Raw genomic sequence first — 25667 nt, 5'->3', positions numbered from 1 at the left:
TTAGACTGGCTGGGTATATGTATTGTGTAATACGGTGTAGAAGGTTGTATGGTGAGCATCTGACTGCAGAAAAAGAGTGTTCTTGTTAGAGATCGATGAGTGATACAACACTTCAGAAATGTTGATGATACATTTTTGTTGATTAATGCTTATTAAGTCGACCAGATAAGTGCATTGAGAGGCATGGTGTAGTAGGGTGTATGAAGGGTGTTTGAGTGCAATAAAAGAGTGTTATTGTTAGCAATCTATAAGTGAAGCAACACAAGTTGGGCAGATCACTGGGTGACTGAGTCTTAAATGTCTGAACAAAAACAGTTGTAGATATACTTCAAATTTTCACTGAGCTATTGTATCAAGTAGTCATTTCTTGTTGCTGTTGCTGATTATTCTCCATATATGATTGTAGTTCAGAGGTTTTAGACCTGAAAGCCTTAGGGCGGTCATCTCCCAACTTTTTGCCTGCCTCCCTCTACTTTTCCTACACTGTTTTTGCTGGTGTTAGGACTCTGCACACTTTACCACTGCTAACCAGTGCTAAAGTGCATATACTCTCTCCCTTAAACATGGTAACATTGGTTCATTCCCAATTGGCATATTTGATTTACTTGTAAGTACCTAGTAAAGTAAACTGCCTGTGCCCAGGGCCTGTAAATTAAATGCTACTAGTGGGCCTGCAGCACTGATTGTGCCACTAACATAAGTAGCCCCTTAACCATGTCTCATGCCTGCCATTGTACGGCCTGGGTGTACAGTTTCACTGCCACTTCAACTTGGCATTTAAAACTACTTGCCAAGCCTTAAACTCCCCTTTTCCTACTTATAAGTCATCCCTAAGGTAGACCAAAGGTAACCCATAGGGCAGGGTGCTATGTAGATAAAAGGCAGGGCATATGCCTGTATGTTGTATATGTCCTGGTAGTGGAAAACTCCTAAATTCATTTTCCACTACTGTGAGGACTGCTCCTCCCATAGACTAGCATTAGGGTTACCCTTATATACTGTTTGAGTGGTAGATTCTGACCAGAAAGGGGTAAACAGGTCATGTTTAGTATGGCCAGAATGGTAATAGAAAATCCTTTTTCTTGGTGAGGTTGGATTTTATATTACTATTTTTTTAAATGATACTTTTAGAAAGTGAGCATTTCTCTGCACTTAAAATCCATCTATGCCTTACAGCCTGTCTTCAATCAACGTCTGGGCTGGGATGGTTGACAGCTTCCTTGTGCATTTCACCCAGACAACCACAAACACAGGATACTCAGTCACACCTGCACTCATCTGCATGCTGAATGGGGCTTCCTGGGACGGAAGGGTGGAGGGGCCTGACACTTACATGGCATGCCCTCACACAATGGACTGCCAAACCCCCTACTGGGACCCTGGCAGACAGACCTGTACAGAAAGGGGACCTTGTGCATGTCAAAACCACTCTTTGAAGTCTCCCCCACTTCAAAGACATTTTTGGGTATATAAACTGGGTCTCTGACCCCACCAACTCAGACACTTCTGGACCTGAACCTGCAACCTGTCAAGAGGAACTGCCTGGCTTCTCAAAGGACTCACCTAGACTGCTTTGCTGTGAAGGACTGCTGCCTTGCTGTTGCCCTGCTGCCTTGCTGGCCTATGACTTTGCTGAGAAGTGCTCTCGAAGGGCTTGGATTGAGCTTGCCTCCTGTTATCTGAAGTCTCAAGGCCAAAAAGACTTCATCTCTTCAAGGGAATTCCTTGTGTGCCAAAAAGTGACGCACAACCTGCTGGAAACGACACACAGCCTGCCTTGCGACAAGAAAATCGCACTGACGCAGCCCGACTTCCCAAGTGAAGATCGATGCAGCGCCTACATTGCGACCGGAAATTCGATGCACAGCCCTACCAGATCGAAGCACAATCGAACCCAACGACTCAGCCCAACTTCCTGAGTGAAGAATCGATGCAGCGCCTGCTGTGCGACAGCAAATTTGACGCATCACCTACTGGATCAACGCAACGCCTGTGACTTCGTCCTGCATGCCCAGGATTTCCACGCATCATCCCTGGGCGTCAAAAGATCCGTGCATCGCAGTGAGGAACTAAGACCGCGCACTGGAAATTGACGCAAAGCCCTTTGCAGTGTGGAAAGAAATGAGGCATCATCTGTGCCGCGTCGGAAAATTCGGCGCACACCTTATTTTGCCACACATTTCCTCCTCTGCCGTCTCCGTGCGTGATAATTTTGACGCAAACCAGATTCTTTGTTCAAACAAGAGACATCTGTTGATGTTTAAAATGTAAGACTCTTTTTAATCTTGCAAAAGTGAAATTTCAACTTGTGCTTATTGAATCTTTATAGTTTTTTACCTTAATTTAACTAGATAAATATCATATATTTTTCTAAACCTGTGTGGTGTATTTTTGTGGTGTTCTCACTGTGTTATTGCATGATTTATTGCACAAAATACTTTACACATTGCCTACTAAGTTAAGCCGGACAGCTCCTTGCCAAGCTACCAGAGGGTGGGCACAGGATAATTTGGATTGTGTGTGACTTACCCTGACTAGGAGTGTAGTCCCTATTTGGCCAAGGGTGTATACCTCTGCCAACTAAAGACCCCACTTCTAACAAGAGGGGTCTTCAAAGATCAGAGTTTTCCCCATGTTAGTGATCCTGAATCTGTCAGGGCCAGTGAAGGAGAAGGTGATGTTTATGTCCGTGAAGGATATCCGCAATTCTGGAAATCCTTTCCTCCTAAATACTGAGTCTTTGGGTAGGTCCTGGGAGATTCCAATCTTGTCTTGATTCCAGACTAGTGATTCAGTTTTCTTTAAATTTTATAAGATCACCTGTGAGTGTTGGATTCTAAGTGACCTGAAGATGAGAGGTCTTGGGACCAGATGTAGCAAACATTTGCAAGTCGCAAATGACCCGAATCACTATTTGCGACCTCGCATAATCCGAAATGGGATGCAAAAATCCCATTTCCGAAATGCAAATAGCGATGCGAGCCATTACCGACTCGCAAAATTTGCGACCCGCAAATAGGAAGTCACAAATTGCAAGTCGTAAACCATATGCAAAAGCCAGTCGCAAATTGCAACTAGTCGCTAAAAGCCCATTTTGCACATCCAGATTACCACTGATTCAGAGCAGGTGGTAACCAGAACCAGAGTATAAAAGGAGACCCAGAAGGCATCTGGGTGACTCAAAATGGCTGAACTGTACGTGATAGCATGGAGGAGGAGAGTCCATGCCGCCCAGCAGAGGAGGAGGAGGCAGAGACAGGAGAGGATATACCGAACCAGGCAGACACTATTTCAACAAACTGAGGAGGAGATATATGACAAAAATAGACTGAGCAGTGCTGCAATCTTAAAATTAATTGAACTACTGAATCCTCAGCTTGAACGACAGACAGACAATGTGCGGCAGTGCCATCCCTATACATGTGCAAGTGCTCTGCTCACTGCACCTCTTGGCCTCGGGTAGCTATCAGGGGGTAATTGCTGTGGCAGGTGGGGTATCCCAAAGTTCACTCTCACGATTCTTCAGATCATTCCTAGATGCCATACTCACACACATGTCCAGATATATATACCTAGCCAGGAATGAGGCAGAAACTAACAGCACCAAGTTGGAATTCTACAAAATTGCCAACTTCCCCCATGTAATAGGGTGTGTGGACGGGCCACATATACAAATCTGCTCTCCTGCAAATCTGGAATATGTGTTCCGCAATAGGAAATGTACCCACTCACTAAACATCCAGGTGGTATGTGATGCCCATAATGTCATTACTGACATTGTCGCCAAATTTCCAGGGAGTACACATGACTCATACATATTCAGGCACAGTGGGATACACCAACGCCTAGAACGTGGGGAGTTTGAAGACGGTTATCTATTAGGTATTGATGACTACACCCTGAAGCCTTACATACAGGTCACTGTGGAAACCATTCATGCCCTGCTAAAATTGCTTATTTTTGTCAAACAGGTGACAGTGCATATGCCCTGAGACCATGGATACTTACCCTGTACCTAACACCTGGCAATCAGAACAAGAGGCGAAACAGAACTGTCATTGAGAGGACCTTTGGCTTGTTAAAGGCAAGATTCAGATGCCTCCACAAAAGTGGAGGTGCACTGCAGTGTGCCCCAGAAACAGCATGCAAGATTGTTGCAGCCTGTGCAATCCTACTCAACATTGCCACCAGACGTGGGCTACATCTCACCCCTGAAGACACAGACACGGAGGATGAGGAGCAAGAGCTACCACACCGACAGCCTGGGGATAGAAGCATCGCAAATGAAGGCAGACAGAGACAGAACCACATTGCAACCCAATACTTTGGCAGGTACGTGGCAACTGTCACCACACTCACTAATGTCAGACACACATTACCCAGTTGTGTGGTGAAACAAACAAAACATTTTTATTACTAAACTATGTGGAAAAAGAATAGTGCTGTATGTCACAGTCTGTAATTGTCCAATTGCAATGAAGACACATTATAATTCACATGCCTCATGAACAGTACAGTTTGGTGGCTCACACCCTCCTCCTAGAGCGGCCACCATGTCTCATCCCTGGTGGGTCCCCTGACCCCAGCTGTGCACTACTACTCCATAGCACACAGGACTCGCTGGCAGACACACTACTGATGGTTGACCCCTCCTCGCTGTCCTGAGGGGTCTCCCCTGTCCCCCTTGCAGCCTGCCTACTCTCCATAAGGTCCACCGCATGGCTGATGCGACCAAGTCCTCGCACCACATCCCCTGCGAAGTGCCCAAATTCCACCTGGAGGCTGACTGTACGTCTTGAGAGGCCTGTAGTATTTGTGGCAAGACACCCAATAGATGCAGCCAGGTGGTGAAAACGTGCTGCAGTGTGGCGCTCCCTGTGCCTTGCATGTCCTCGGCCTGCCACTAATTCAGTCACCAAATGTTGGATGGCCTGTGTTAAATCCCCCAGATGTTCATTCATTCGGTTGAACATTCGCCAGCCCATGTGTCATGCTGCTCTGCATTCTATTGAGGGTTCTGGTGATGGTCTTTAATTGTCTGTTTTGCAGGCGCTGACCGGGAATGAGCGATGCCTCCAAGCCCGCAAAGACTGCTTCCCCTACCTCCTCCAGGGGCACTGACTGAACTCTGCACTGGCGTCTGCGCATTCATCCAGCTGCTGGCTCTGTGAGCCTCTCTGTGGGGCTGGGTCCTGGTGTGGTTTCTGCTACTCCCATGTCCTGCGGTTGTTCTTCTATGGACCCTGGGGGTGTCCTGCTGGCCCTGCAATTTCACCAGCAGCTTCCTGCAGTGTCTCTGGCCCATGTTCTCCTCCCTGCCTGATGTTGCTGCTGGGGGTGTCTTGTGGGAGACCTGTGGGACATAGGGGATACACTATCAGTCTCGCACATCTGTTTTATGACTTATAATAAACATTTGCCTATATTCTGACTACTGTACTACATTGCCCATAATGCACTATTCTAGAGGTTGCTAGACTGGAATGGAGCTAGTGTGGTGGTGCCTGCTGCTGTGTAATGGGATAGTGTGTATTCTGCCTTTGTGGGTGTCAAAGCATATCTAATGGTACTCACTTTTGGATGTTCCTGGCGCTAAACTGTCCAGTTGTCCCATGCCAATGACGGCCTCTGGCTCCAGGGTCTGCTCAACCATGCTTTCCAGGGCTGTGGGTGGTGGGACGGTGGCTGAGCCTCCTCCGGTGCCCCTCATCTCCCTGAGGCGCTCCACAACCCTCTCCTTCGTCCTGGAGCGCAGGTCGTACCACCGTTTGCGAATTTCCTCGAGGGTGCGGTAGCTCACCCCTATGGCATTGATCTTGTCCTGTATCTGCTGCCATATCCTTTTCTTTTGAGTGTCTGGAACACTCATTGCTGCCTTCCCATAAAGTTTATTGTTATGCAGGCAGCATTCTTCAGTCAGCATCTCCAACTCTTTGTCGGAAAATTTCACTTTTCTCCTCTTGCCAGCACTGCCTGTCTCCTCCATTGTTGCTGCAGCTCCTCTCCCCTGGGTGTGGCACAGCAGTTTGAAATGGGTGTGGTCCTCCCTCTTCCCAGGTGTATTTGATGACTTCCTGGTTCTGATGCCATCACCAAGAGCCAGGAAGTGGGTTTCCAAACTGTTGTGATGCACCTGCAGGCAATTTGTGAATCAGACGCAATTTGTGACACCCTTCTCGCAAATTGCGATCTCGCTTTTAGCGAGGTCGCAAATTGCGACCTCGCTTAAAGGGAAGGTCGCAAATTGCGGTGCGACACCTCTGCAACTCGCAAATTGATATCGCAAATATTTCTTGCATTTGATTTTGCGTGTCAGATATAGCGATTCGCATGGAGTTGCTATTTCCGATTTGCAAAATATTTCCTACCTACATCTGGCCCTTAGTGTTTTGGAGCACAGGATTGGTCTGCTTGGTACTCTATGCACCCTCTCGATTTCTAATGGTCTCTCAAATTTGATACCCAGGGTATGTGAAATCCATTGTTCCAGGAAAGAGACACACGATGGAGCTTGGTTCTCAGATCCTTCAGACAGACCGAAGATTCTAAATTTCCTCTTCTTTTCCTGTTTCTAAGTCAGTATGGTTCCAGAGAGGGTACCCATTTGCTTGGCGATGGCCTGTTTGGATTCTTTGTCTTTACAGTCTTTGTCCACCAACATGCTGATTCTTGACTCTGCCACAGTAGTCCAGACAGAGAGTGATTTAAGGTCATTATGCATAACTGAGATTTTTGTTTGCATACGGTCAGCGTTCACCTTAGCACTTTGTGCTAGTTCTTGCAAAGAAGAAAGATTGCCTAGGATCAGTTCCATTTTGTCATTGATATTTAGGACTTGCTTTGGTTTGACCGGTGCTTCGATGATAGGAGGATCTTGTTTGGCCCTTTGGAGGGATGCCTTTTGATCTTTACTGTCTTTATATTCCTTCCCATCTTTGTCTCTGAGATTTATTTTGTCTGCTGTCATAGGAGCAGAGTTGTTAAGTGAGTTCACATGGGTACTGTAGAAGTTAAGGCTTTGAGACTGCAGGATGGTGGTGTTGCAACAGAATAGATATTGCATATATTTTGTAGCCAAATGAGAGTAGGTCACACAAGGTATAGTCCAATATATGTGGATTCTGCCCTCTATTTGGTTGAACTTAGGACTGGAGGCAAGGTGTTACTCGGCCAAATGTTTTGTTGAGATATGGAATTGATGCTAAGCGGTCAGAGATCAGGCAGGGCTACTAGTTTCTGCTCCTGTCCTATATTCGTTGTTGGTATTGTAGAAAGAACAGATATCAAGGAAGCTCAGGTAGTGCAATTAGGAGGTATTAGCACTATGTTGGCATAGTAAGCTTCATACTCCCAACACTCAAGTTTGCCCAAGCACACGTTGATGTTGAGTCCGACAATGAATTAGTTTACTTCACTTTACACAAATTAGGTTTGCACAAATCGCTTAAGACCACTTCGTTTAAATTATGTTTCAGTCTTTTCAAATTATGTTCATATTGCTCAGAGTGATCAAATATTTAAGTTAGGCCGAGCCCACGCCTGCTTCAATGCAGTTGATGGGGTGGAGGGTTAAGGGTCAGTGCTCCTCTGCAGTGTCCATGGTTCCCGGGTTATGCTGCTGGAATCGCGTGCTACTCAATGGTGTAGAAAATGTGAAAATTATGGGCAAAATATTTTACACTTCCCTGCACTGTACTTACGCACTGCAGGTGGGTCAGTTGGGGTCTTTTTTGGCTGGTTTGATGCTGGTCGGGTACAAGCTAATCCCCCTGACATGTCAGTTGTCTCAGCTGGGCTTAGGTCCATAGCCCTGTCAGATAGTTGAGTCAGAGGACCAATGGATGTTAGTGTGGGGAGAGAGATAAGGTGATGGGTTTGCCTTGTCGGTAGACCTCTTGGGTTTGTGCTTCCTGACTTCAATCCATGGAGTTAATAAAAGGTGCCATGCAAATCAGTTATAGAACGGAAGCCTTTTTGTTCCGGGAGTTGTTCCAGTGGCAATAGTAGCAATGCGGGGTGGGGGTAAGTGCTTTACCCTGGGTTTCTTGACGTTGTTTTGTCCTTGCTGTTCTTAAGAGGCTTTGGTGTCTGAACGTATTGCGGGATCAGTGCGATTGAGGACTGAGACGGGCTGATCCCCGATGTGCCAAGTTTGCCTTTTTCTCACTGCCCATTGGCTGTGGATTCCTGGGGTAGTAGGAAAACTGGTGAAGACAGGAGGTTTTGGGAGTGTAAAATTCTGTTGGGGAGTCAGGAAAACATTCTGAATCTGAAATCACCTCGGATGGGTTTCGATGACAGGAATAGGCTTCACAAATCCTCCCCCTGCTGTTGGAGCTCTCAGCTAGGCAGCCATCTTCGCCAAGCTTCAAGCCACACACCCTTACTCTGGCACCCTTTAAGGATATCCTACATGCCATATCACATCTCATCCAGGTACTCAAAAATATGAACAACCCCCAACCTGATGGAAGTCCTCTGTTTTCCCTTGCTGGCGTCCACCATTTTCAAATCTAGCTGCACCATTTACTAAACCATCAGAACCTCTGGTCCTGCTCACATTGTAGACAAGTGCCCTGTCTCTAGGTGTTCTTGCCACACCCAGAACCAGGACACCATCAGACTGCAGGCTAAGACTCTAATTAGGGGTGTGTCAGTGTTTTCTGCCCCCCATGTAAATCACTGTTTGTGCAGGGCTTGAAATTACAGGTAGAGTGGTATTTTTTCTCATCTTGTTAATCTGTTAAATTTTGACGGTTCAAGCCTGGAGGGCCATGGCCTGCCTGCTTGCCAAGAGTAGTGTGCCCTATGAGGAAGTGAGGAAGAAGAGAGCACTGGAGGATCATGGTGCATAGGGGATGTCAACATCTGGGCAGTGCGCGCTCTACGGGCGACTGGAATGCAAAAACTCTGCAATTGTGAGATAACGTAATTCAGGCATTCTGTTGATATGCTGCTGTTTAACTTTTTGCATTGCAGAATTTAATCCTGAAGACTTATATTCAAGGTGCTTGTAAATACTGTTCATTTGCAATGTATTGCTGCAGGCTTTCAGAATGTGTCAGGGTGTGGTCCCTTTCCAGGGCCTTCTAGAAACTTCCCTGCAGCATGCCTGGGTGTGGTTTGTGGGCTGGTCCAATCTCTATATAAGGGAGCCAGCCCAACTCCACGTGCTCACTATTCTGAGGTCCCGGTGCAGAGCAGCAGCAACTTCCTGAGCTCCTTTTCCGGAGGCCTACTTTGAACTTCCAGGCCTTGCCCTTTCACTCTGTTTCGTTATCCTTGATCAGGGCGTTAAGACGGAGGTCGGGCTGGGCCCCCGATCCCGTTCTCGAAGTTTATCGAGTTCTCGGGCCTGATTTGCATGATAAAACATTTTGTCTCTTGTGTGCGAGAATGTGCGCTTGGTGTTTCATGGCATTTAAATGCTGACACTCGAATCGGCAAGATGCGTGATTCATTTCTTGTGCTTGATTCATGTTATTCATTGTGCGCTACCATTTTTTGGCATTTACAGGGTAGCATTCGAATTGGCAAAATGCGCAATTAATTTCTTGTACTTAATTTATGTTATTCATTGTGCGCTAACATTTTATGGCATTTACAGGGTAGCATTCGAATCGGCAAAACGCGTGATTCATTTCTTGTGCTTAATTCATGTTATTCATTGTGCGCTACCATTTCAGGGCATTCACATGGTGGCATTCGAGTCAGCAAGACGCGCAATTCATTTATTGTGCTTGATTCGTGTTATTCATTGTGCGCTACCATTTCATGGCATTCACATGGTGGCATTTGAATCGGCAAGACACGCGATTCATTTCTTGTGCTGAATTCATGTTATTCACTGTGTGCTACCATTTTATGGCATTCACATGGTGGCATTCGGATCGGCAAGACGCGCGATTCATTTCTTGTGCTTAATTTATTTTATTCATTGTGCGCTACCATTTTATGACATTTACAGGGTAGCATTCGAATTGGCAAATCGCGCGATTCATTTCTAGTGCTTAATTCATGATATTCATTGTGCGCTACCATTTCAGGGCATTCACAGGGTGGCATTCGAGTGAGCAAGATGCGCGATTCATTTATTGTGCTTGATTCGTGTTATTCATTGTGCGCTACCATTTTATGGCATTCACATGGTGGCTTTCGAATCGGCAAGACACGCGATTCATTTCTTGTGCAGAATTCATGTTATTCACTGTGCGCTACCATTTCATGGCATTCACATGGTGGCCTTCGAATCGGCAAGACGCGCGATTCATTCCTTGTGATTAATTCATGAATATTCAGTGTGCGCTACCATTTCATGGCATTCGCAAGGTAGCATTCGAATCAGCAAAACGCGCGATTCATTTCTTGTGCTTAATTCATGATATTCATTGTGCGCAACCATTTCATGGCATTTACAAACTCTTGTGGGAATCCGCAATGTGCGCAATTCATGTTCCTGCATTCTAAGAAACTAAAGTGCTAAAATTCTAGACCGTATATTGTGTGTGCATAATAAGTTCCTTAAGTACAAGTCCTATGGTGTTATAGAATTCATTCAGATTATTTTCTTGTCCTCATGCAAAAGACTATGCTTGAATTTGAAAATGTAATTCTAGAAGGTTCTGATGTTTCTAATTCATGTGTAACATTTCATTGAGAGGTTCATTGAACAGTTGTATTAATCCCTCTTGATTCCTCCACAGGTAACCAGACATCTTGAGACCTAGCTATTTAGTTCAGGCTTAAGTCATCCATGTTTCCTGAGTCTAAGTATTATTTCATGGTCCGAGTATCACTGAACTCTAGACTCAACAGAGTGTTATTTCATGTTCTGAGTATCACTGAACTCTAGACTCAACAGAGTGTTATTTCATGTTCCGAGTATCACTGAACTCTAGACTCAACAGAGTGTTATTTCATGTTCAGAGTATCACTGAACTCTGGACTCAACAGAGTGTTATTTCATGTTCCGAGTATCACAGAATTCTAGACTCAATAGAGTGTTATTTCATGTTCCAAGTATCATTGAACCCTAGATTCAACAGAGAGTTTTTATGAATCTAAATGTGGTTTGATTCTGATGTTGTGTTGTTTAACCTTTTGTTTCCTACAGGTCTCCTTCAGAGCTGTTCGCTTCCTAATCCCCTTTTCCCCACTTGGACTCTTTTCGACTCTGTGAAATTCTAATCAGAGTATTGGAGATGTCTTGTGGTGGACATGTTGGGAATGTGCGCAGACCCCGAGGGTCTGGTGACTCTGACAGGGGAGCACTGTCGAGTGGACTTCCTGTGCAGCATGTGAGGAAATGCCGGCTAAACAGATCAGGTCATTGACCTTGTGCAGGATGGAGTCAGCGACCTATTATGTCAGGAGAGGGCTGCTGTGAAGACAGCCGTTGGAAAGACTGCCTTGCAGTAAGGGCTGGAGCCTTGCACTGTAGCGATGCAGTGACCTTGTGTGCTAGGAGGGCCTGCAGTGTCAAAGACTGCTGTGCGGTAAGGGCTGAAGCCTTATGCAGCAGCAATGCAGTGACCCTATATGCCAGGAGGGGCTGCCATGGATAACTTTGCCATTTTGTATGTATAGTCTGATGGGGCACCACTTGGATATATTCACACAAGTCCAATAATTTAATACAATTTCATTATTATCTTCTCTTTATTCTTCTTTTTTCTTGAAAAAATTTCATAACAACATCAGCCAAAGCGTTCTGTCCTGAACATAGGATTTCTTCAGGGCTTTGTTAATTCGATTATTTGTCCAATATTCATCTTTCCAGTTCACACCATGGATTATACTATCCATGTCCTAACGTCTGCATTGGGCAGAGTATCTTCTTTGGAACATCGGTACTGTGCCTCTCTACATTCCAGTGACAAACGTCACAGAAAACTAAATTCAGAAAACTTTGCCATGTTGAACCGGCCTGAGCCCATGGACAGCGAACAGTGGTGACCCTGTATATCAGAGGAGGTCACCAGAAGCACCAAGAACTGCAACTTCTTCTACCTCATGGATAGGTGAGGATGCCTTGGGAGTACTGTCACTGAAATGTGGGACCACGAACCATCCATGGATCATTTGGTGTAGCAGTGTATAAAATACAGCCACACTATTGATGATATTGTTCCTGCAACACTGTGATTTCACAATATTGACATGTCCCTTCTCTTCATGCACGGTACAAAATAAGCCTTAAGCTGACAATATGAATTTCGGGGCTGTAGCCAAGAGCATGCACCTGATGGGATATTTAAATTACGACAGAGCAGTGAAATCATCTCTTATGTCACTTGACAATTTTTCAAGTCTTAGAAACGTCCCAGCTCATCACACACCCTCCTCCTCACCTCTCATATTGTTCTCTACTGATACAGGTGTGGGTCTGCCTTGCACATCGCTACTGCAATTTTCCCAATGGCATATGCCCTGTCTTTCTGGAGTTGTATATTTAAATATATCTCTTCCTCCTTGAGCTCTCGGCGGCTGGGATATGAAACTAAGAAAATCACATTCGGGATGTTTATGGAAAATATCTAATAGGAAACCATTTGAATATATTTGTTGTAGGCACCCTTTCCCTGAATCAGGGGTGTGAGAACAATTACCCTGAAGCAGAATCTGCAGGAAATCTTAAACCTTTGCAAGAGCGTGCCGATAGGGGGAGAGCTTGCACCCACCGAGTGCAGCCGCTGAGGTCGTGTGCAGCCAACTCACCTGATTTGGACTGGTGATGCTGCAAGCACCTGCAGATTGGGCACACTCGATGACTCCAACTGCTTTATTCCTGCTGGTGCAGGTGAGACTTGTTTGAAGCCTGATGACGTTAGGTGAACTTTCTGCTAAATGGAGCGTGTGTGCTTTGGAACACTGTCGACTTTAAATCAGAGTTGTATTCGACTCTTGAGACTCAAACCACTAGTGGGAGATACCCTAGATGTTACCAATAATAAGTGGGGAATACCCACGATCGCTAAGGCGAGGAGTGAGCAGGATAGGGAACTGCCAGACAGACACTAGAGTCCCAACCTCAGGGGAGGACTGTGTACATTTTGTGTGTGTTTATGTTGTATATTTCCTTTGTGGTGTAGAGTTAGAAGTAAAACACTTCTCTTTTGTTTTTGTTCAGTATTTGGCTGGATGGACAATGATTTATTGTTGTTGCTGCATGCAGTTTGAGTTGTGAGCCTGTGTTCATTAATCTGTATCTATACTCCCTCCCCCAAAAGATCCTTGGATGGTTTGACCACGCTTCCAAAGGTCAGTCAAGTGCAGGAGGGGTACTTGACCCAGTTGCCCAGAATCTACAGTGACTGGCTGTGTCCTGGGACATCAGGAGTAAACATTCTCAACCCCCACAGTTGAGCCCAGTAGCCCCTGGTTGCTCCATTGCCCTCTGAAAGGAGTTCTGACACAGCCAATGTGAAAGGAAAAGAAAAACAAGCATTTGCAATGCAATAGGTCTCGCATGAGTTAGAGCTATTAGCGTTGTAAATGCATAACTGGATTTTTCTTGCCACATAAATTGGTCAACCCTGCTGCATAATTTGGTCCTCTCTGCCACATAATTCCAGTGGCCCTGCATGTAATGAAAGCACTTCCACTTACTGCAGAGAGTCTTGCCCTGATGACCTTGAACCTTTGTTAGATTGCTGTTAGTACCGTTTTTGTCTTTTATCCCAGTCTCCTTCCTTTCTTCTACTACTGGCTACAATTTCAGGTGCATGCGGTCACTAGTGGGAATATTTAGAGATAGTAAAGAATATTGTTTTCATGGGATCCGGAGCAACAAGGCTCGTGCATCCTGTGTCCTCCTCCAGCAGCTTGGGAGGAGACACATTTTGATTCGGGCATGCCATCCTGTAGGCTACAGGTTTTTGCAGCACTGGCTAGAGAAGACCACATCCAGCCAGCTTATTCTCCAGGAACTACTATTTGATAGCACTTCAATGCCCTTATGCAAGATTTTGTGAGTGCTATAAAAGTCCTTAAACATCTTTTTTGCTATTGAGTGCCAGCCCTTTGTCATTTCTTCCGGGTCAGCAGAAAAAGCATCCAGACCTTCATCAAAAAGCCAGTCTTGACAGACAACATATGCGCTCCCCAGCGTGACACCATGTTCTGTACAGATCTTAAATCATGTGAACATTATTTACAACTGAGCTGCGCACTCATTGTGAAAGGCTATGTAAATCTGTCTAGTTTAGTATAGACAAGTTTAAACATGCCCACAAAATAACAGGTGCCAATTAAAATAGATTATTTTCATAAAGTTCTATAGAAACTCATCCATTCATAACCTGCCACACTGCCAGTTCATGTGCAGTCAGCAGTTTAGCAGCAAAGTATATTTCACATTGTAAAAACGGATTCATTTGAACCCACTATAAGGATGTAACAAAGCTGTGTTTTTGTTTCAAGTGCTTTATGTAGCCTAGACTTTCACGCGCAAGTACATTCGCCAGTATTGCAATATTTTGGTCGAGTCCCACAGCCAGGAGTATGAGCCACGAGTATAATCAGCCACGATTATAATCCAGCCACGAGTATCACCCAGCCATGAGTAAAACCAGCCACGAATATACCCAGCCACGAGTATAACCCAGCCACGAGTATAATCCAGCCACGATTATAACCCAGCCACGAGTATAACCCAGCCACGAGTATAACCAGCCACGAGTAAAACCAGCCACAAGTATAACCCAGCCACGAGTATACCCAGCCACGAGTATAACCCAGCCACGAGTATAACCAGCCACGAGTATAACCCAGGTCGTCAATCGGTAAATATACCACTAGACCCTCCTGTTCCGTTTTAATGCCACATAAATAATTCCATTAGCGCACCGCTTGTGGTGAAGGCAGAATAAACAGATGTCAGAGTAACCACCTTAAACATCAAACACATATAAAAGGGAGCATGCATTAAAAACTTGCCTCGCTTCCCTTCGAGGTATTTTTAGCCTGAAATTACAAAACTGCGGCGTCCGCATAAAACTAAAAAAGGCTGTGGTACAGTGATTTTATTGCATCCCTGAATTCAATGCAGCTGAAATGAAAAACATTGTCGGCTCAAAGGGAGCATGTTCCCATTTAGTCCTGAGTGTCTTTAGAGAGGGGCAGACTGATGATTTTGCAACGAGACAAACAGATGGAACTTCGACTTCATAATTAAATAGGTACCAAAATACATTAGTAAATCAGATTCTCCTTACTGACACGAGGAACAGAATCATTCTACAAACCAGTAACATCCCTGCGTTGCCGTGTTACCATAACAAAGAGCTCGCCGGCCTCTTAAAGTGACAGAACCTTTGTTTAAGGTCCAGCAACTGGAAACGGCTCAATAAAATATGGTGCGGCCGCCGTATGTGATCATAAAGTGAGGCGTGCTGTGCTGCACCAATTACAGGAGCTGGAATGACTCAAGTGCTCCACGGAAACATGCTTGAGAAGTGAAAGGTGTGGGGCAAGGGCCAGAGCCTCCGACTTTGGAACCGAGGACCTGGGTTCCAGTCAGGGCATCAGCTCAACATCATTAAATCTCCAGTGACTACAAAAAAATTAATGTCTTTGTATAATGCAGCTGATACTCATGTAAAGCAAAACAGTATATAAGCAGCGTCTTAAACTTATCGAGTTGCAGTTTGAAAACGAGCAATGTTATGCTTAAACTTGAACCCTTTCAATGCTGTGCCAGATGTGTGCCATTGAAGAAAACAGACGGCCTCATCATGACGTAAATTACGTCATCGCGCATGACGTGCGGTGGCCATTTTGAATTGGCCTGAATGAATATTGTACCGGTGTACTGACGCTTGACGCTCCCCCGTCCGAATCTGCACCCCCTACGTCAGAGGGTGCTTGTTCATTCAGCTGCTTGCTGAATGTTTCAGCTCGGGTGCCCGTCTCCGCTCCCCCAGCGCGATGTTGCGCATGCTCGAGGGCTCACAGCAACACAGATTCAAACGAGGTGTTTAACCCCGTCGCTGCCAATGTTTAACCCCTTCGCTGCCAATGTTTAACCCCTTCGCTGCCAGGCCTTTTCCTTCTCAGGCGCCAGGGATTTTTTTGTCTATTTGGGGATCTTCGCTTTTAGGCTCTCATAACTTTTTGTCTATATAAGCTACGCAAGCCAAATTTTAGTCCTTTTTTCCCCACATCCCAGGGATTCTACAGGTACCCAGACTTTGTGGGTTCCCCTGAAGGAGACAAAGAAATTTGCCAAAATGCAGCAAAATTTTCGTTTTTTCAAACAAGGGAAAAAAGGGCTGAAGATGAGGGCTCGTGTTTTTTCCTTGAAAATGGCATCAACAAAGGGTTCGCAGTGCTAAATTAACCATCTTCCCAGCTTTCAGGAACGGGCAGACTTGAATAAGAAAACGCAGTTTTTCAACCCAATTTTGGCATTTTACTGGGACATACCCCATTTTAATGTAGACAAAATTTATAATTCACCAAGGGGTCATTTGTGTAGACCCTACAGTGTTTTCCTACTGAAATAACAACATAAATAAAAAATAATAAAATTGCCGAAAAAAAAACCCAACTGTTTTTCTCCACGTTTTACTCTGTAACTTTTTTCTGCGAAGTTAGATTTTTTAAAGCAATATACTGTTACGTCTGCTGGACTCTTCTGGTTGCGGGGATATATTGGGCTTGTCGGTTCATCAATAACCCTAGGTACCCAGAGCCAATAAATGAGCTGCACCTTGCAATGGGTTTTCATTCTATTCCGGTCGTACATCAATTCATTTGCTGAAATATAAAGATTGAAAGATAGGATTCAAGAAAACCTTTGTATTTCCAAAATGGCCACAAGATAAGGTGTTGAGAAGCAGTGGTTATTTGCACATCTCTAAATTCCGGGGTCCCATACTAGCATGTGAATTACAGGTCATTTCTCAAATAGATGTCTTTTTTACACACTGTCTTACATTTGGAAAGAAAAAATGTTGAATAAGACAAAGGCCAATAACACTTGTTCTTCTATTCTGTTTTCCCACAAGTCTCCTGATAAAAATGGTACCTCACTTGCGTGGGTAGGCCAAGTGCCTGCGACAGGAAACGTAACATGGACACATCACATTTTTACATTGAAATTTGACGTGTTTTTTGCAAAGTGCCTACTTGTGGATTTGGGCCCCTAGCTCATTCAGCACCTAAGAAAACCTAGCAAACCAGGACATTTCTTAAAACTAGACACCTATGGGATTACAGAATGGGTTGGCTTGTGGGGCACTCACCAAGTTCCTTTACCCAGAATCCTTTGCAAACCTCACAATTTGTCCCCAAAAAAACATTTTCCTCTCATTTCAGTGACAGAAAGTTCTGTAATCTGAGAGGAGACACAAATTTCCTTGCACCCAGCGTTCCCCCAAGTGTCCTGATAAAAATGGTACTTCACTTGTGTGAGTAGGCCTAGCACCTGCAACAGGAAATGCCCCAAAACACAACGTGGACACTTCACATTTTCCTAAAGCAAACAGAGCTGTTTTTAGCAAAGTGCCTAGCTGTGGATTTTGTCTTCAAGCTCAGCCGGCACCTAGGGAAACCTACCAAACCTGTGCATTTCCCCCAAGTCTCCCGATAAAAATGGTACCTTACTTGTGTGGGTACTCCTAGGTCTTGCGACAGAAAAAGCCCCAAAACACTATCTGGAAACATCAAAATTATTAAATACAAAACTACCTGTTTTGGTGGGGAGGGGGGCACCTGCGTTTTTGTTCCTGGATTCAGCAGCCATCTAGGAAAACCTACCAAACCCAGACATTTCTGAAAAATAGACACTAGAGGGAGTGCAGGGTGGTTTGACTTGCGTGGATCCTCCAATGTTTTCTTATCCAGAATCCTCAGCAAACCTCACATTTAGCTAAAAAATCTAAATTTTCCAACATTTCTGTTTGGGATCACCCCACCGGGAAAATTTCCTACCACCCAATGTTCCCCTCAGTCTCTCGTTAAAAATGATACCTCACTTGTGTAGGTGGGCCAAGTGCCTGTGATAGGGAAGAGCCAAAAAAATGTGGAAATCGAGGGGGAAACAAAGCGGGTCCAAAAAGGCAGTTTGAAATAAAAAAAATGTTGTCTGACAAATGCAGCATAATTTTTATCGGTATAGATGAGACAATGTTGAGAGGTAGGAGGTTTGTGTATTCCTGCAGATTCCGGAAGGTTCCATCACAAAAATGTAGTAGAAATGTGTGATTCCCAGCAAAGTTGGAGGTTTGCAAGGCATTGTGGGAAAGAAAATGGTGTGGGGTGTATGTGAAGCACACTATCCTGGAATCAACTAGATGTTAAGCTTTCAGATGTGTCTAGGTGTTGGGGATGTTTCTAAATGGCAGCGTCCCAAAGTCCAAAAAGCGCAGCCCTCAACATTCCAAGTGGCACACTTTTGAGAGTTACCAAGCTCTCATGGCCCAAACGTAAAACCAAGACCCAAAATAATTGGGGGGGCGGCAGGAATGGCCTAAAAGTAATTAGGCCCCACCGGGAGTGACCCTTGACTAAGGGGTGGCTCCCCACATATAAAAAATAAAAAAGAAACAAAAAAATAAGTTATCCCTGGTCTCTAGGGGTTTTCTGCCCACCCTGGGGGCAGATCGTCCTAATTATATTAGGCCGATCTGCCACCATGGGGGCAGAAATGGCCTACAAATGTTTTGCCCCTCCTTGGGAGCGGCTCTTGCCCAAGGGGCCACTCCCCTTCTGAGTAACTATAAAAACAATAAAAATTCCCTGGTGTCTAGTGGTTTCTGCCTCCCTGTGGGCAGTAATGGCCTAAAAATAATTTGCCCCCCCCCCAGGGGGTGACCCTTGCCTAAGGAGTCACTCCCCACACATAAAAAAAATAAAAAAATTAAAATAAAATATATATATCACTGGTGTCTAGGGGCTCATATTAGGCCGATCTGCCCCCATGGGTTGGTGGGACTGGGCAGAAATGGCCTAAAAATATTACGGGCCCCTAGGGAGCGACCCTTGCCCAAGGGGCCGCTCCCCTTATGTGTCAGCATGCTAAAAAAATAAAATTCCCTGGTGTCTAGTGGTTTCTGCCCCCAGGTGGGGCAGAATTGGCCTAAAAATAATTTGGCTCCCGGGGAGTGACCCTTGCCTAAGGGGTTGCTCCCCACACATAAAAAAAAAAAATAAACAAAAAAATTATCCCTAGTGTCTAGGGGCTTTCTGCCCCCGGGGGCAGATCGGCCTAATTATATTAGATCTGTCTGCCACCAGGGGCGGCAGAAATGGCCTAAAAATAATATGGACTCCTAGGGAGCGATCCTTTCCCAAGGGGCTGCTCCCCTTATTGACAGTACCTAAAATAAAAATTCCCTGGTGGTTAGTGGTCATTTCGGCTGCCCAATCGCACTGCGATCAAACAGCAGAAATGCTGTGAGAGACAAGAAAGGTAAGTTCTTTCCTTTCCTTTCTTGTCCCTCCCGCCCCACCTCCCGGTCGGAAGAGAAATGCAAAAGCTGCTGCCTGTATGTTTGAGCTTGTACGTCTGTCGGTGCCTCCCCAAACGTGATGTTATACAGGCATATCGCTGGATGAAATACTTATCCTTGCAAGGTCACACAATCTGTCCAATAGTTGCAGAGGACATGGATGCTGCCCTAGCGCGATCTGCTCAGGCACCAGGCCAGGCCAAATTGGGCCCAGTAAAGGAAGAACGGGTTGACGCCGTCCAAGGATGCTACAATCAGCCGCATGTGGCTCGACCACCGAGACTGGAGGAAAAGAGGTACGGTAGCTGTGGTCTAGAGCACAGGATACCAGGAATATGCCCTGCCAAGGGAAAGAACTTCTCCAAATGTGATAAGCCCAACGATTTTGCCAAAGTTTTCCGAGGGAGGTGGCCCAGATCCGTGACCATGTTGGCCCGGAAGGCGGCAATAAAGCAAGTTACGCCAGATGATGGCACTGGGATGGTGGCGGTTGACGCATACCCAGGCAACAAACCCTACGAGGATGATGAAGATAAGGAGATATTTGTTGTTTCGTTTGCTGACAGGTTGGACCAGAGGTGGAGACCACCACCCATGTGTACCATAACGGTAAATGGCACGACAGTGCTCATAGACACTGGGGCGTCAGTAAACGTTATGGATGTGGAACAATACAGCAAGATATCTCCCCCACCAGAGCTCACACCATGCTGGACCAAGATATATGCCGATAGGGGCGTGGACCCTTTACCCCGGCGAGGGGCGATAGAGGTTACTGTTGGTAGTGAGCGCCGTTCGACACATGCCAAATGCCATGTGTTGGAAGGCAAGAAAGGAACCCTTCTCCGAGGCCACACGGTGGAAGACCTGGAGCTAGTGTTTTTCGCCTGGCAAGTCCACGACTCCCTGGCTGAGCCGGTGCTGGCCCATTTCCCGGAGTTGTTTCAGGGGCTAGGAAAACTGAAAGGAAAGTAGTTCCAGTTACATGTTGATCCTGCAGTACGACCCATTGCCCTAAAGCACCGGCGGGTGACTTTCCACTTACGACCCCAGGTGGAGAGTGAACTACAGACAATTGAGGAGTGGGGGTCATAGAGAAGGTGACCGGCCCGACGCCCTGGGTGTCGCCACTCGTCATCGCCCCAAAGCCTAAGCAGCCTGACACCATTCGCCTGTGTGTGGACATGCGCCTTCCCAACATTGCCATAAATTGAGAACGCCACATCACACCCACCATGGATGATATTGTTGTGGATCCTAACAGGGCCCAGTGGTTCTCTAAGTTGGACCTATACTCGGGATACCATCAGCGGAAGCTAACCCCAGAAAGCCGTAACGTCACCACATTCTCAAACCAGGTGGTGCTGCGACGTTACAAGTGCCTTAGCTTTGGGGGCTCTTCGGCCGTGCATATCTTCCACAATGCCATACGGGAGACACTGTCCGGTTTGACCGGCGTCATTAATCGACATCTTAATTTTCTCCAACACGTTAGAGGAACATCAAAAACAGCTGAGAGCCACTCTCCAGAGGTTAGCAGAAGCAGGACTAACGTTGCACCGGAAGAAATGCACCTTGTACCACAACTCCATTGAATTTTTTTGGTTACATCTTTTCAAGGGAACTTCTGAAGGTTGACCCCAAGAAAGTAGAGGCCATCCAAGGAGCAGCCTTACCTCGCAATGCCACTGAAGTCAGGAGCTTCCTCGGTATGGCAACGTACTATGGGAGGTTCATCCCCAATCTGGCCACACTTTCCGAACCTCTTCAACAGCTCACGAAGGCCAACACCCCGTGGGAGTGGGGCATAGAAGTGGACAAGGCGTTCCAAGCAGTCAAAAGTTCACTGTTGGACTCTGTGGTCATGGCATACTTCCACCCGCACAAGAAAACGGAAGTCATGGTGGACTACAGCCCCATTGGGCTCGGAGCCGTATTGCTGCAGGACAGAGCCAACAGCAGTGGACGCCAGTGGCCTATGCCAACATGGCCCTCTCGGCAACGGATGCCCGGTATGCGAAAATTGAGCTGGAAGCGCTGGCCATACGACGGGCCTGTCAGCATTTCAACTTGTATTTTTGAGGGCACAAATTTATGATGGTTACCAACCACAAACCACTGGTATCCCTCTTTGCAGGCACGGCCCGAATTGCCCCGCCAAGAATTGAAAGGTGGGCGGTGCTCCTCCAGCCCTACCGGTTTTACATTGTCTACTGGCCTGTAGTCAACAATCCTGCAGATTACTTATCACGCCATCCGTTGCGGCCACGCTCGCAGGTAGAAGAAGAGGAGGAGGATGGACGGACAGAGAGTTTCGTAAACATGATTGTGAACCTAGCATGTCCCACAGCGCTGATGGTGACGGAGATCATTGATGCCTCAATCCGAGATGCAGTCATCGGCTGAGCCAATCAGTCATGGAAATGTTTCCTTGACAAGAAGTACGATTTTGACTCTGAGGAGCGCAAGACGATGCAGTGGATTTGGAATGTGAGGGCTGGAGCTCTCTGTGAGTCCAGAAGGTCTTCCTCTCCAGGGCCAGCGCTTAGTAATACCCCGCAGTCTACACCTTAGAGTTGTAGAATTAGCTTACCAGGGTCATCAGGGGACAGCGAAGACTGTTTGCGTGAGAAGGTGTGGTTCCCCAGGATGAACGCCATGGTAGATGACCTGATACCAACAGGTGATCCCTGTGCGATCACCGCTCGAGATCCCGTCCTTGCTCTAGTGATGACCAAACCTCCCAGCACTCGACCATGGCCCTGGGTAAGCCTGGATTTTGGTAGTTTTCCTGATGGATGGCTGACGGCTGTCATGACTGACTTGTGCGCCCGGTTCCCGATGGTGGAACTGGTGACGTCCACGGCATTTGAGCATGTCCATCCTGTCTTGGAGAAGGTTTTCGCTCTCCTGGGTCTGCTGGAGGACATAACAATGGACAATGGTCCTCCATTTCACGGCCAGGAGTTTCAGGTTTTGTTCGCCATATCACACTGGTGAATTACCCCTCAATATCCCCAGGCAAACGGGGATGTTGAGCACTTCATGTGGACCTTGAACCCTGCTTTACGAACTGGAGTAAGTCAACAAGAGAACGCCAAGATATGCCTGCATGCGTTCCTGAGGGCATACTGGCAGACACCCCATAGCACGACGGGGTGTGCCCCGGCAGCGTTGATGTTTCTTTCGCCGCCACAGGACTGCAGATACGCTGATGAGCAGTGGAAACCTACTGAATTGGATATACTCAAGACGCAGGAGAAGCGAAAACAGACCAATGTCTAGGCCAGCAAGAGGAGAAGGGCGAAACATTCTGACCTAAAAGTGGGGGAATCCGTCATTCTGAAGGATCGCCACCCAGGTTGGAAGTTCCGTACCCCTTTTGAACCTGACATCTAGATAGTCGAGAAGAACGCTGGGACCATCGCTGCTGCCACAAAAGTGGGGCGTCAGGTGACCCGGAATGTGTCTTGGTTCTTGAGGGTGGAGCCTCGGGATGGCGATTCAGGAGCTGACCCGCTGGAGGAGAGTGGCGAAGAGCTTGAAGGAGGCAACGTTTCACAGCCAAGTTCTCCAGATGAATGCTGACCAGGAAGTGACGGAGGTCCCAGCAGAGATCTCGAAGGGTCCTGTTCCCCATATCGGGGACCCGCACGAGGGCTGAAGCAGAGCGGGAGAAGTGAAAGGTACGACCTGCTGCCCAACACTGAACCCAGCCAAAGTCTTAAGAGACTTCATGTGTTTAAAAGAAAAGTGACTGGTGTGCATGTACAGCCAATAACTCCTGCTGTTATCTTCTTTTCCTTTCTCTCTCTTTTCTTTTGTATCTCTGGTTGTTATTGTTATTCATATGCCTTGTTCGAGGGTGAATGTTTTTGTAGTAGTTCACTAAAACATGTGGGGGAAGTAGACAATCACCCGGGCTCTCCCCTACATTGTTGCCTGCTGTGACACCATACGTTGTCCGGGGCGGAGGTTATAAAATAAAGAGGTGCCCGGCCTGCGCGGTATTGGCGCACTAGTTAACTGTACAGCTTGCTGCAACGAGGTTTTGTTCCCCCATTAGGCCGTACAGTCCACAGTCAGCGCGATGCACCCAGCCGTGCTACAGTAACTAGAACCTCCGCCCGCCATGCAGTTATGTCATCGAACATTTTCCTACAAATGTTATGGCCACACATCAATTTTGTTATAACAGATGTAATGAGTGCTGTAATATATGGGTTAATTATCAGCGCACGGCGAGTGCACAAGTTATATTTAACCTCTATCATATTATTTTACTTTTAGCCCTGCGGAAGTGGTGGTCTCCAGGGTGTGGGGGCTAGGCGCAGCCCTTGCATAGTTACTAAGCTTAGCCCTGGGGAGGTGGTGGTCTCTGGGGCTTCTAAAAGCACTAGTAGGGGGGATCCTGTGTGCCCCCATCCTATTTTTAAGCCATAATGCCCTGAGGACCTGGCCAACCCTGGGGCAAAATAACTGTGAAACTTGGGAGACCATTTTTTTAAACCTCTGCAAAATCTACAGATCCAGCCGCAGATTTTGCAGATATTTAAAAACAAAATACCTTTAAGCCCTGGTGGGGTCCCAGGGGGACCCCTGGACCAAAGCTAGTGTGTTAGACTATACATATCCCGTTACATTTTCTTTTTATGTTTTTATTGGGACTCTGGGAAGCTGAATTCCACAGGTGCCTGGAAGAATGTATGGGATTTAGGAGTGTACGTACGTCTGATGTCTTAGGGGTCACCTCCTCTCCATTCTTAGGTCTGCACTACCCACAGTGCATTTACTGCCTCTGCAATATATACAGCATACCTTTTGGGGTTTGTAGCCTATTCATTGCTTGCTGTTGGACCGGACGCAAAAACGACAAGGTGATGGATGGAATGCTTGAATTAATCCCGGCCCATGGAAATTGCTCGGGCAGCATCCCATTACAACATTTCGTTTGCCCACCATGCCACCATATCACCCCAGTTTGGAACCTGCCATATGCAAAGCAGTTTTTACCCTACTGCTCAAGGAACAGTCCAGCCTGAAATGCCAGGCCAGATCCTCCCTGGACCATAAACAAGCATTCTGGGACCGTTTTTAGGGGTATCACCACCTATGGGCCAGGCTAGCTTGAATTCAGTGGCACAGTGACCCCAGGATAAACATCTGGGCATAAGCTTCCTACGTAGGGCAACACCACACCACTCCACTTTACACTACTCCTCCCTACAACACTCTACATCACTTCACTCTGCAACACTCTGCTCCACTCTATGCCCTTCTACTCCATGCAAGCCTCACTTCATACCGTGCTACTCCACTCCAAGACACTCCACTCTAAGACTTTCTATGACACGGCTCGCCACTCCACTCCACACCGCTATACTCCATTCTACCCCACTCCACTCCAATTCAATACAACCCAATCTACCCCACTCCACTGCACTACAATCTATGCCACTCCACTCAAACCTTCCATTTCAATCTACCATACTCTAAATTACCCAATCTACTCTGCTCCAGTGTATCACACTCCATGTTAATCTACCCCCACTCTACTTCAGTCCAATCCACCCCACTGTACTCCACTACAGTTTAGCCCACTCCACTCTAATCCCCTTTACCACTCTGTATTTAACCCCAATCTGCCCCACTTCACTCCAATCAATCCCACTAAAAATGTACCACACACCACTGCAATCTAACCCACTCCACCCCAATCTACGGCATTACAGTCTAGTGCAGTATACTCCACTACAATCTACTTCACCTCAATCTACTCCACTATACCCTATTCTTCTCCACTCCAACCTACACTATTCCACTATAATCTAACCCACTTCAAACTACTCCACTCCAATCTACTCCAGTATACCCCAATCCACTATTCCCCAATTTACCCCATTCCAGTGTATCTCAGTCCACTCTACTGCAGCCTACCCGGATATACCTCAATCCTATCTACCGCAATCAACACAGACTTATTCCTTTGAGACGTGCATCAGCTGCAAGGTGCTTCATTTGCATCTATCTTTACTTATATAGCTGAGCTGTTGTCTTAATGTATCAATGCTCATGCTGTATGACAGTTTATTCACACCTCATGATAGTATATTTCATTAGTGTGTAGCTCACTCTTGCGGGGATGCATTTCTTGCACTTACCTTGTTGGAGACTCAATAGTAGCCAAGCCTGGTTTGTGTTTATGTAACTTTC

The sequence above is a fragment of the Pleurodeles waltl genome, chromosome 10 (assembly GCF_031143425.1).
Source record: "Pleurodeles waltl isolate 20211129_DDA chromosome 10, aPleWal1.hap1.20221129, whole genome shotgun sequence".
Lineage (NCBI taxonomy): Eukaryota > Metazoa > Chordata > Amphibia > Caudata > Salamandridae > Pleurodeles > Pleurodeles waltl.
The sequence above is the reverse complement of the archived record's forward strand: the minus strand, read 5'-3'. Positions refer to the sequence as shown.